Genomic DNA, 12552 nt, shown 5'->3' with positions numbered 1-12552 from the left:
GAGTCTCTGATAGAAAAAGAGAGTTTATGTCTGGTGGAAAAAGGGACAGGCAACTCAGGGAGAGTACAAGGAAGTTGCCAGGATATGCAGAGGAAAAATCAGGAGGGCCAAAGCCCAGTACAAGTTCAACCTGGCCACTATGGTTAAGGATTATAAAAAATGTTTTTATAACTACATTAATGGCAAGAGGAGAGCCAAGGAGAATCTTAATCCTTCACTGGATGCAAGGGGAACATGACTACTGAGGATAAGGAAAAGGCTGAGGTTCTATCAATGCCTTCTTTACATCTGTATTTACTATTTGCCGATCTATAAAAGGGGTCAGAAAGAGGATGTAGGGAACTACAGGCCTTTCAGTTTGACCTCAGTGCCAGGGAAGGTGATGGAACAGGTCATCCTGAATGCAGTCACACAGCATATGCGGGACAGCCAGGGGATCAGGCCCAGTCAGCATGGATTCATGAAAGGCAAGTCCTGCCTGACTAACCTCATCTCCTTCTATGATTGGGTGACCAGTCTGGTGGATGAGAGAAAGGCGGTTGATGTAGTGCACCTGTATTTCAGTAAAGTCTTTGCAATGGTCTCCCACAGTATTTTCCTGGAGAAGCTGGCAGCCCTTGGCTTGGACAGGTATACGTTTTGATGGGTTAAAAACAGGCTGGTTGGCCGGGCCCAGAGAGTGGTGGTGAATGGAGTGAAATCCAGCTGGTGACCGGTCACCAGGGGTGTTCCCTAGGGGTCGGTGCTGGGGCCCATCCTCTTTAATATCTTTATTGATGACTTGGATGAGGGAATTGAATGCACCCTTAGTAAGTTTGCAGACGACACCAAGCTGGGGGGAAATTTCGATCTGCCGGAGGGTACGGAGGCCCTGCAGAGGGACCTGGGCAGGATGAGTCAATGGGCAGAGGCCAATGGGATGAGGTTCAACATGGCTAAGTTCCAGGTCCTGCACTTTGTCCACAACAACCCCATGCAATGCTACAGGCTTGGGGCAGAGTGTCTGGAAAGCTGTGTAGAGGAAAAGGATCCAAAAAGGATCTGATTGATGCTCGCCTGAACATGAGCCAGCAGTGTGCCCAGGTGGCCAAGAAGGCCAACAGCATCCTGGCTTGGATCAGGAATAGCGTAGCCAGCAGGACCAGGGAGGTGATCGTCCCCCTGTACTCTGCTCTGGTCAGGCCGCACCTTGAGTACTGGGTTCAGTTTGGAGCCCTTCACTACAAGAAGGACATCGAGGCCCTGGAGCATGTCCAGAGAAGGGCTACGAAGCTGGTGAAGGGCCTGGAACACAAGTCCTGTGAGGAGCAGCTGAGGGAACTGGGGTTGTTTAGTCTGGAGAAGAGGAGGCTCAGGGAAGACCTTATTGCTCTACAACTACCTGAAAGGAAGGTGTGGGGAGATGGGGATCAGCCTCTTCTCACAGATAACTAGTGATAGGACTAGAGGGAGTGGCCTGAAGTTGTGCCAGGGGAGGTTTAGGTTGGAAATTAGGAGAAATTTGTTCTCAGAAAGAGTGCTCAGGCATTGGAACCAGTTGCTCAGGGAAGTGGTGGAGTCACCATCTCTGGGCGTATTCAAGGAAAGGTTGGACGTGGTGGTTAAGGACATGGTTTAGTGGGTGATACTGGTAGTAGGGTGGTGGTTGGACCAGATGATCTTGAAGGTCTTTTCCAACCTTAAACATTCTATGATTTATAATTTTGTGATTCTTAGTGAAATGGGGCTTCTCAAAGTCATCTGTTCAAAACACATGTTGAAAAGACTACCATCTCTGAGATTATATCAGGATGCTCAGGGTCATATTCAGCTGAGTTTTGAATATTACCTAAAAAATACTTTCCTTACATGCTGGTGGGAATTGGTGATACTAAAATGAAGAGATCCCAACCTAATCCAAATCATATTGAAGTCAATTGTGTCCTTCCTGGTTAACAGAAGATTTATTTTCTTCTTGCCCTGAACTCCACTACAGTTTGCTTGTCGTTTTCATAAGAAATGGAAAACAATAGAAATGAAGATAAAATGAAGGGAATTATACCAGCAAATCTTTCAACAGCACTTATATCCCTTCCTTAATTGGCCCAGGGTGTTAGTTGGTTTTCTTGTAATTAGTAAGCAAGCATTACAACTAGCAATTAAATAGATTTCCTGTGACGATTTAGTTGCACTGTCACTTCCTGAGAATAACTAACCTCATAGTATATTCCTTTGTCTTATATACATTTTTTTTCCCATTTTAATCACTTAAGCTCTAACAAGTATAAAATGAAGCATATCCGATATGATTTTCTGATTCCTTGGTATTATATTTCTATATGGTATGCAGTCTTCTATGAAGGTAGTTGCTTTGTTATAAAATGTAGAAAAAAAAGAAAAAAAAAAAAAAAAAGGAAATGAATTACCTAAGAAAAAGAACACACAAGCGTGAATCTTATTATGGAAGGACACAGATTGCTTGAAAATTAAAAGTAGCTTTTTTTTTTTTTTTTTTCCCCCCCCCGATGGGTATGCACACACAAAATGCCACAGGTTCTTGAGACAAAAAGGTTTTCCACTGGACTGATAAAACTACTTCTAATGAATTGAGACATTTGTCTACCTCCCTTGTGAAACTTTTGGAGAAAGAAGTGGTTTTGATTTTAAATTATCTGGGCATAGTAACATTTTTTAATTTGTTATGGCTTACTTGAGTTTTAACATCATAATTATTCACTTTTAGGAGTTAGACATTTTAATGGAAATTAGGCCAAAAAAAATGTAAGTGAGTAAATAGATTGTATATATTGTCATACCATTCGGAGGCCACAACAAGAAAGGGGGATAAGAATTGTCTTCCAGAACTGTCAGTACAAATGACTGAGTGACAACAACAAGTGGAAGGATGGAATGTGAAACGATCCCTGCTTTTTAGGAAGTGAATGACAAGAAAGGATCTGATAACTGTTTACAGTAATGCAGAAAGTTCATGGTCATTCTGAAATATACAGATGCTAAGACGTCATAAAATCTGATATATGGGAAAGGGGCTGCAGGATCTTCTGAGGGAAGGAATACAAATATACTCACTCACAGTGTTTTAAACGTTTTTTTTATTCTGTGACCACTCTTTCAGTTGCTAGTGTCAATTGTTCATACCTGCTTGGACAGATTCAGTGACCAGAGTCCAATCCAGCAACTTTCTGTAAATCCATCACTATTCAGCATGTTGCACACTGTTCACAAAACATTGTTCCTTCCTGACTGGGAAACTGGCAGGTGTGCTGGGAGTCTTGAAACAGGAATGGAAAGGGAGAGAAGGAAAATAGTGGAGGGAACAGACATTTAGGTGCAAAAGAAGAAGAGAAACAATAAATTGGAAGAAAAGGGAAATATTACAGAAGTAAAGAGATGGACCGAAAGAAGTAGTATCAGGAAAAATAAATAAAGGAAAGATTTTTACTGAGCAAAACTTCTGGTATATCAAAGCTTCATGTAAAGGTTATCACTGAAATATTTTTCTGAACAGGTCTATAAGATGCATTTTACTGGAGATGTCACACAAGACCTTTCAAGCGAAGAGAATGGGACATGAATACATGACAAAAGACAAATGGTGAAAGAATTAACTGCACCATTATTAGGATAGGTGTTTGTGAGAAGGGAAGTCTTCCTGATTTGGGGACTTTGTAAATTTGTGTAGGGATAGCAGCAACATGAAAGGAAAATGTTTTTTGCAACATGATAATCAGATTGTACAGCTTGTTTTAAAATGGAGAATGCAGAAGAAAACTACATTGGGAACATGATGAGAAACAACAAGAAAAGAAGGTTATTCTTTTACAGAGTAGATGGAAGCCAGTGATCTTCAGGCAGAGCAAAATAATTATTTCTTGCAAATCATCAAATCAGACAGAACATTTCCAGTGTCACAAATGGAAGTAATGGTGCAACTAAAATAATTGCTGGGATTTGCAATTCAACTCTGCTGATAAATTTTATATAAAAAATGAATACAGGTGGCTGTGTGTTGGTTTTATGTCACAAGGCTTTGGTAGCTGTGGGGGGCTGCAAGGGTAACCTCTGTGAGAAAGACCAGGATCTGACCCAAAGATAAGAGCCAATTCCAGCCATCTCAAAAAAGGACCCGCTGCTGGCCAAGGCTGAGCTGAGCCATCAGCAATGCTAACGGCACTTCTGTGATAACATATTTAAGAAAGGGTCAAAATACCATGCATCAGCTGTGAGAGAGATGCAAAATGTGAGAGAAAAAACTCTACAGACACTGTAGTCCCAAAGCTGGGGAGTTGAAACTGGGAAGAAAGAGGAGCTGGGCAGAAAGGTGTTTTTAGTTTATCTTTTTATCTTTTTTTAAAAATCTTTTTCTTCCTTAAAATTCTATGCTATTTTTAATTGGTAATTAATTAAATTAATCTTTCCCAAGTTGAGTCTGTTTTGCCAGTGACAGTAACCAAAAAGTGATCTCCCTGTCCTTTTCTCCATGAGAATTTTCATCTTTTTTTCTACCCACTCTTTTGCTGGGGAGCGGGAGTGAGACAGCAGCCTGGTGGGCACCTGGCAGCCACACAATGTCACCACAATCCTTTTGCAAATCAGATGAACATTAATGGAGTTAGTCTCCATTTATGATAATGAAATTGACAGGAAAAATCTACATCAGCCTTTTTCCCACTTAAATTTTGTATTTTTTCACTCTATAGTGCAACAGTAATATTTCCACATAGAGCAATATAAGAGAGCTAGGTAACAGATCTATTATTTCTTTTTTATATGCCACAGAATCACAGAGTAGTTAAGGTCTAACCTTAATCTCTGGGGGGGTCCTCTCAGGGACCTCTGGAGGTCATCTGGTCCAACCCCGATGCTCCAGGAGGCTCTCCTAGTGCAGATAGCCTTGGACCATGTCCACGTGGCTTTTTAATATCTCCAAGGAGAGAGACTCTGCTACCTCTCTGAGCAACCAATCCAATGCTTCATTACCCACACAGCACAGAAGTGCTTCCTAATACACTAATTCAGACAGAACACAAGAGTGCTCCAGTTTGGGCCCTTTGTCTCTTGTCCAGGCAAGAACAGCACTGAACACCACTGAAAAGAGCCTGGCTCTGTCTTTTCACCCTCTCCTCAAGTATTTACTCACTGTTGTAAGATTCCCCCCTGAGCCTTTTTTTTTATGGAAAAATACTGACTAAAGCCAATCAACTTGTGGTCCTATAAATACTTTTCCTGAGCAAAGAGCCTCTTTGAGCTCTCCTGGACCACAGTGTACTGTGACCTGGGATCTCCCCCTGAGGTGTGATGCCTCTCAGAGCAAGACTCCTCAAGGTTCAAAGATTGTCTGCTGAATACACCAATGTAGAGAAGAGTGAGTAATTCATTGAAGGCCTGACTTCTCAAGGTTCAGTGATCATCCGCAGAATATGCCAACACAGAGAAGGGTAAGTAACGCACCAAAAGAGAAGTTCTTGAGCATACCACTGATTTTAGAAATCCCCAATACCTTGCTGTGTAGAAATCCCCTATACCTTGCTGTAAGTCTTGTGTGTGAACCTTGCACTTATGACTCTAAATAAGTTGCTGTTTTGATAGTAGCAAACTACTGAATTACTGTTAAATAGGCTAATGATTAACTGATGATTAAGTGCTGCTAAGGAAAAAAAAATCATACAGTCTAATTTGTGATTTATCATAAAGGTATTAATAAATCTTAATTTGCTGCTAAATCAACCCTGTGTAAAACTTTAATCCACAACACCACATCTCTCTTGTACTGGGGAGCCCAGAACTGGACATAGTACTCCAGGTGTAGCCTTACCAATGCCGAGTTGAGCAGAAGGATCACCTCTCTTGACCTGCTGGAGATATTTTGCCTGATGTAGCCCAGAATATCATTAGCCTTCTTTGTGGCAAGGACACATTACTGGCTCACGTTAACTTGATGTCCAACAGGACTCCTAGGTCTATTTCTGCAAATCTGCTTTCCAGGTGGGTGGCCCCCAGCATGTCCTGATGCCTGGAGTTGTCCCTCTCCATGTGCAGGACACTGCACTTCTCTTTATTGAAGTTCATGAGATTCTTGTCAGCCCACCTCTTCTGCCTGTCAAAGCCCCTCTTGATGGCTGTGTGGCCTTATGGTGAGTCAGACTTCTCCCCAGTTTCATGACATCCATAAATTTACTGAAGGTACACTCTACTCCTTCATCCAGATTGTTAATGAAGATGTCAAACAATACTGTAACCAGTATTGACTCCTGGGGCATGCCACTCATTACTGTTTGCTCGAGTATTCCCTGACCTGATCCTCTTCTATAAAGGTATATGCCATTCAGTCTGGCCTCTGGAACCTGGTATTTCTGAAGCCAGTCTCACTGATAAAGACTGAGGCATCCAGTACCTTGGCCTTTTCATGGTCCCAGGTAGCCAGGTCTCCTGTTTCCTTTAGGAGAGGGCCCATATTTTCTCATCTTCCTTTTGTCACTAAGGTACTTGCTGTAGAAGTCCTTCTTGTTGCCTTTGATGCCCTTAGCCAGATTCAATTCTATCCGGGAGTTAGTTTTCCTAATTTGATCCCCTGGCTGCTCAATGTGTCTGTATTCCTCCCAGGTTATCTGTCTTTGCTTCCACAAAGACCATGTAGTAAGAAAAAGGACTTTATCTGAATATTCCTTTTCTTCTAATAAGTTGTTAGCTGTATAAGTAAAATTATTCTGATGTTCATAACATATAAAAGTTTTCTGGTCAATGAATTCTTATTAAAAACTTAACACAGCCAGTGTAACTTGTATTAACCCCCATGAATAGTAAGAGATTCTCAGCTTCAAAGATATTATTACTTCTTTTTTTTCTTTTTCTTTTGCCAGCCATTCACTTCTATTTCTTTTGTACTCAGTCTAATATTCTTCATACCAGTACGATAGCTACATTCAAGTTTTGAACAAATTAGAGCATAAGAATTTGCCCTATAATATATTAATGTGATAGAAATTGTATTGAAACAATTGATTGCTACTGACATTTTTTTTTTTTTCATTAAAAATACTTGTGCATCTCTTTAATAACAATGCTGGACAAATGTTCTTTCTTCCCTCCGTTTGGCTCTTGCTCTGTAGAAAGTGCTTGGTTATGTCTCTGTAAAGATATAGATTCCAGGTAAAGACAGAAAGAAACAATGCCAAACAGAACAGTTTGGTTCTTAGAAGGGAAAGGTGATCAGGGAACTCGGCATTACCTGAGTGAAGTCCTCCTTTAAAATTCAGTTGTCCTTGGATCAAGCCCATATGTCATGTAAAGATAAGTGTATAGATAATTCACTGTTCCTTAAAGCTTATAAATACAGATTCTCTAAAAGACTTACTAGGATCCTATATATATACCTTACAGGAATTAAATTTGTAAGCTTTAAGGAACATGGAATTATATGCACTTCTCTTTGAACACATATATATATATATATATGTGAAGATAAATATACATTCTTTTTGAAACAAGGAGTTTGTAATACATGGACAAAGACATCAGAGAAAAAGACAGTAAACTTGAAGTACATTCCCTGAAGGAAGATTCTTTGTGAAAATGCAATTTCCTTTATTGTTTTTAAGGTGCTGAAATTTAAGATGTAATAAAACATGAATATCAATTTGGAAACATTAGTTGCTCCTGGCAACCTTGAGAATGCATTATGCTTTATTTTTCCTCTCCATCATCTCCGCAAAAACTGAGCAAGAGAACAAGTAACAGTGCATGCTCACTGAACCAGTTGACAGATTTGACCTCCTTTTCCCCTTCTCAGTAGTAATAAATTATCATTAAAAATATGGCTGTAGGTATGATAGTATGCAGTGCATCTCAGATCAGTAAAAAATTCACCCTCATGCCACCTTTTGACATTATAAAGCAGTCTATTTTAGCCTTGGGCCAGCTGATTGTATTTCCCAGGGGACAGTTCTGTTTGCATTTTGAAAGCCTTGAATAAAGATTACCAAATTAATAAAATATTTTTAACATAAATAAGTATCAGTTTAAAGAAAACCCAGATCCCCTTGAGCTAAAGGGAATATAGCAAATGTCAAATAATGGAAAGATAAGTTAAGAAAAGATTATTTTCTGGCGGAGATGTGGAAAAATATTAAACTAACATTTTTAATTGTACTTGAAAATTTTGCCTTTTCTTTTTTTTTTTATGCAGATATTTTTTTCTTCTGTTTTTTTTTCCTTTTTCTCTAGAATGCAGAGCTGCTGCAGCTAGTCATAATATTCCTATAGATGTATACATTTGAAGAAATATTTAATAAACCCTACTGCAACATTCAGTCATCAATTCATGTTGTATTATTCATCAGACATTCAGAGAGAACAACTGAAGGAAAAGAAGTGGAAACCTGCATTAGGTCTACTTTTGCTTCTAAAAATTCACACCTGGAAATCTGTCTCTACAGGAAAAAAAAAGAAAAAAAGGAAATAAAGCAATATTACCGTTGACACAGTGACTGACTGTTTTAGGGTTGGTGTTTCACTCCAGATATTTACGGAGAATTTTGGAACATGGACCAGAATATCTTACTTCCAATGTGTTTAGCAGCCTACTGATGTCTGTGAGCTTTGACTTGCACAGGGCTGTCTTAGGTCAGCGAAAGAAAATGTCTTGCACACATTTAGAACAAGCTGGAGTTTTTAATTCTATGGATTTACTTAGCAGCCAGGACATTTGGACTTTAGGTACTAAAACCTCTTGAGTGAAGAGATTTTTGTTGCCAGAACTTACAACTGCATTTAAAACTTACCATATTTTAGGCTACTTGGTGGTTAAGAAATTGTAGATACTTTTTTTTTTTTTTTCTGTTATGTTTACTGGAGAATAAACGAGCAATGGAAGAGTCTATCTCTATTTAAAAACAAAACAAAACTTGCAGAAATTCTGCCTGATATATGCAATGCTTTACCTTGTCATATTTACATTATGCAATACTACTAGGGATATTTATGAAATAAAAGTGTATATTTATACAATTTCTGGGTAACACAACCATATTATAATTATTTTTAAATAATTTTATATGAGCAGCAAAGCTGAAAGTACATCTGCAAGACAGATTGCCAAGATTCAACCATACCTTTTACTTCTAAGTTTTACAAACACTATCTAAACACTATTTGCAGATATGCGCTAAACATGTTAAACATGCTAAATTATTAAATTTCCCTCTGTACAAATTTCTGAAGAAATAAAGAAATATAAAATTGCCCTTTTTACTGTATATCGGCATGTAGAGTCATAAATATTGATAACTATTATGTCAGGGAATGAGCCACAGAATACACAGAGATCTTTGAAGCAGAAATTAGAGACAGGGACCAATAAATTGAGACAATAATATTTGGGAGCTTTGTCAAAGACACAAGATGACACAAGGAAGACTAGATGATCCTGATTTGGGGTAGGAAAGGAAACAATACCCTCTAGAAATCAACATGTTACGCTTGTGATTAATTGTATATAAGAAAGCAGCAAGAGGAGGCTTCACAAAGGAAGGACATTCAGGCACTGAGTGTGACAGCAAGATGTTTTGTTTTTAAGGATATCTATTTAATGGCTTTCAGCATAAAAGACAAATGCAAAAGACTATGAAAGTAATTAATTAAATGCAGAGATATACAAAACCTGGCAAGCTGTAGATAAGGAACACAATGAAGACTGGAATCCTCAGGTCACTGATGGATGGGCCAGGGAAGGAGCTGCTCATGCACAGCCTTGCAGAACTTCAGCCAGAACAAAATAACTGACTAAAAGAAGGGAAACAAGCTAATTATAAGTGTCATAGGAAAAAGCAAGCTGAAGGGATATTTTGAGGGGATGGTAGGAATTTGCAGAGTCTTTTGAAGAAGAGCCAAAGGTGTGGAAAATGGGAAAATAGCACTAGGGTGTAATCAAAATGTAAAGAAAAGAAAAAAAAATAAGAAGATGGTTAAAAGTTTCTTGTTATATATAAGCAAACTGATAACCAGGTGCATGTCTGGTCTGTGGGCATGATACTGGAAGGATCACAGAATCAGCTGATGGAGAGATCACAGATCTACACCAGTTACCAGAGAGATCTATTGTGTGGGATAGTATGGAGGTGTAGGATCTGCTTATGGGCTTTAAACCTGATGTGCCAAGTAGGAGCAAGATAAGATGTTGTTATGTTTACATGAGCATCACTTTTGTCTGCAAAGGTACTGCTCTTTGTGTTGATCTATTGGTATGTTGGGGCTATGTGTTCATTCTCACTACTGATTGGACCTAGAACCAGGAAAGCACTGCTGCTTGGCTTTAGCAGTCTGGGAAAGAAGCAAGCTCTGTGTCTGAGGGCCCATGGGCTTTGGGTTAGCAAGATGAGAAGGAGAACTTCCCTTGATCCTGAAGTGCCGTGATTTCACATTCCTTGAACAAATGGGAGGAAGTGTTGCCATTTGCATGTTTAACAATACTTTCTTTATGCTAAGGTACTGTTAATCTAAACAGATTTGCACTTTAAACATGGTTTTAAACACACACCTACACATACAAAGTGCATACAAGCCATGTGCTGCTTTTACAAAAAGGCCTAAAACTGTTCATTTACAAGGCAGGACATACACTTTCCACCAAGGGCATAATAAACATTTACATTGCTTTATCAAGTAAATGTTATGGAAAACAAAATAACTTTCTAGTAACATATTAAACCTCAACTAAAATCAGTGAAAAACTTTTATGTACTCTTCATCATTCTGCATCAAGACAGACATAGACATGCCAATATGCTACAAAGGTTTTCTTCAAGCTAACTAGCTAATGAAACAGAACCGGTTAGCATAACTCCTGGGGGAGACATCGTCCTTACAACACTTCTAGTTCAATTTTGCAGATTTGAAGAGCTTGGAATCTTAAAACTGTGACTTGTGAGATGTTATTTAAGCTTGGTTTCTGAAGGTATTAAAGGTTTGTGGAAAAAAAATAATGCAAAGAAGGAGAAATACTTCAATATTAAAAGGAATACTATTTGTTATTATTCCTTTGACTGTGGCACTGATTTCTCCATCCTTTTACTCTTCTCTCTGTACTCCCTTGGGAAAGAAGTGGGGGGAAGGAATAAACAGAGGTGCTGACCTGTTAAAATGAATGCTTTCTATTCATTTAATTTATAGCAGGTTCCGTAAAAACTAAGCATTTAAAATATAGAATATGATACTAATACAACTGATAATCTGAAGTTTATTCATGCTATCAGTTATTGTAGATACTAAAAACTGAGCTACTCTTATGCTTATCATTTTGAGTTTTCTCAGTGGATTTTGCTGTGTGTGATGACAATGAATGGCAGAGCTGCTATACAGGTGACTTGTTAAACCAGCAGTCCTTGTGACACTGATAAAGACAAGGAAAGCTAAGTCTGACAGCTTGTGCTCTATTGAAGCTGTCATTAAATAGTGGAAATCAGACAAGGTTTCTAGTTCTAACAGAAGGTGAAAGTGAAAATGAAATTGCCTTTTGTAAGTTTCAAGTAATTATCAAGGTTATACTAAGGATGCTAAGGATTTAATGGTTTGGTAGGTGACAACAAAATTCCAAACTGTGCCTAGAACAATAAAAAATGTGGACTTCATTATTTCCACATATATTTATATGTGGAATATTAGTATATCTTTGATTTCTTAGAATCACTAAAGGAAGAAGATGGGGAGGGACCTGTATAGATCATCTGGTAACTGCCAGCTCAAAGCAGGAAAAGCTAGAGGAGGCTGCTGCTGATGACCTTATACAGTTTGGTTTTGAGTATTTCCATGTATTGACAACCTTTCTGAGCAACCTCTATCAATGCTTGATCATCCTCACCTTAAGAAACTTTTCTTATGTTTAAATGATTTTTTTTTTTTATTTCTGTTTCTGTCCATTACTGCTTTTCCATTCACTGGGTATCACTGACAAGAGTGTAGCTTAGCCTTCTTCTCTCCCCCTTTTAGAAGTTTATATGAATTGATATCACCCCATACCAAGCCTTTTCTTGAGGCTAATCAATACCAGGTCTCTCAACCTGTCCTCATATGAGAGATGTTTCAGTCCCTTAAACATCTTTGTGGCCCTTTGCTGGACTCACTCCAGTATGTCCATATTTTTCATGAACTGTAGAGCCCAGCACTGCATATGGCACTCCAGATATAGCTTCACTAATGTTTATTCAAGGAAAAGGATCACCTTCCCTGCTGCAAACACCTAATGCAGCCTGGGATGCTGTTGGCTTTCTTTGTTATAAGGGCAAAGGACATTGCTGGCTCATGTTCAACATGGTGTCCACCGGGATTCACAGGTTGTTCTCTGTAAAGCTGCTTTTCAGCTGTGTTGCCCCAAACCTGTACTCATACATGTAGTTATTCCTTCCCAGCAGAAGGTTCTTTGTATCCTTTTGTTGAACTACATAAGATTGTGTCCATGTAGACTGTCTAGGTCCCTCTGAATAAATACAACTAACAAGTTGTGGTGCAATTGCCTAAAGTAACTAGGAAAATAAAACTAACATTCATATTTTAAAGAAA

The sequence above is a fragment of the Cygnus olor genome, chromosome 8 (genome assembly GCF_009769625.2).
Source record: "Cygnus olor isolate bCygOlo1 chromosome 8, bCygOlo1.pri.v2, whole genome shotgun sequence".
Taxonomy (NCBI): domain Eukaryota; kingdom Metazoa; phylum Chordata; class Aves; order Anseriformes; family Anatidae; genus Cygnus; species Cygnus olor.
Note: the sequence above shows the minus strand (reverse complement) of the source record.